A 1,493-nucleotide genomic window follows, 5' to 3' on the forward strand; every position below is an offset into this window, starting at 1 on the left:
TGCCTCCCCCCTTGTTTCTCTCCTAGCTTTGCCCCTGATGGAAGCAATCCAATTTGGATGAAAGATTGGGATGCAAGGGAACTTTCTAACGACATCATATTCTTAGCCTTTGCTTTAAGTAGGATACTTTCATGTAGCCCACTAAGGACCAAATACAACTGCCCACAGAGGAAAATATAAACACCTTCGATAACTGCATAAAATATGGACCCGTTAGAATAATAGGACTCGTCATTGGTACTAAACAAAAAAAAACATCCACAAAAAATATTGGATTTGACCAAGGTGAAGTTACAATGCAAGCGTGCAAGAGAGAGGGAGGGATGGAGAAAACATATTAGGCCGTTGAACTAGAGCTCCACTGTGGTGAAATAACAGAAGAGCATCCGGCAAAGATCAAATCCTTGCCCTAGGCGGTATATTTCACGCCAGACTGTCTGTTCACCATTGCCATTTGCTTTGGCTTCAACTATTGATATCTGATTAAGACTAACATCATGCCCTTTGCCAATTTGAATATACTCATTGTAAATTATATTTCCGCGACGCAATATGGAATTATAACCTGTAAAGTTAATGTTAAGGCACAATTTCGTTCAAAATGACATGAATTTATTATTTCCAACAGAACAAATATTTAAATTACCAGCAAATGCATCCTTGCTTAAGTTTATGGTTTTAGAGGCTTTCCTTATACCACCTCTTGTCAAATGAAAGATCCGGATGACCATAGTGAATCGTACTCTGCAACCATTTTGGATCTTTTAGTACATTACATAAACATACTATCAATTCTTCGGTAAAGATATACACGGTATTTAATAGTACTATATGACACCCTAACATTCATAAAACGAGAACAACAGAGCGTCGGAAATTAGTTTGTGCCATCTATGATGAGAAGCATACTTTCACCTAATGGGATCAACGAGGAATCTATGTCAATTGTAACAAAGGTTGTTTCTTAGTATGACATGAATCCAGCAACCGAAATATATTGCAACGGGTTTCCGGAACAACACGCGGGGTATCATCTACTCCCTCTGTCCCATAATATAAGAGCGTTTTTTTACACTAGTATAGTGCCAAAACATAGTTAATTAGGGAAGTTGAGCATGGCCCTAATGCCATTAGCAATGAAGAAATTATTTTGGCCATGGACGATGCTGATTCTGGTTTTATGGCTGCATTTTATTCCGTGTGAATGTGTGATATCAAAAAAAGAAGAAGAAGGCAGACAGTAGTTTGATCTACATAAATTCTACACGGGTAAACGTTGGAATCACAACACGAGAGCAAGAACAGATCATTGAGCCAATTATTGAGGCCTTAAACTTCACGGACCACACAATTTTTTCCACGCACTTATCGCCTTGCTGCCATCACAAGATGCTACGGTCCATTGCTGCAACAGTGTTCCCAAGTTTTAGCCAGGCAACCAGTCCAATCCCACAGATATCGTGCCAAAAACCAAATCTGAGAATAGTCATCTG

Source organism: Triticum aestivum, chromosome 5B (genome assembly GCF_018294505.1).
Source record: "Triticum aestivum cultivar Chinese Spring chromosome 5B, IWGSC CS RefSeq v2.1, whole genome shotgun sequence".
NCBI classification, from domain to species: Eukaryota; Viridiplantae; Streptophyta; class Magnoliopsida; order Poales; family Poaceae; genus Triticum; species Triticum aestivum.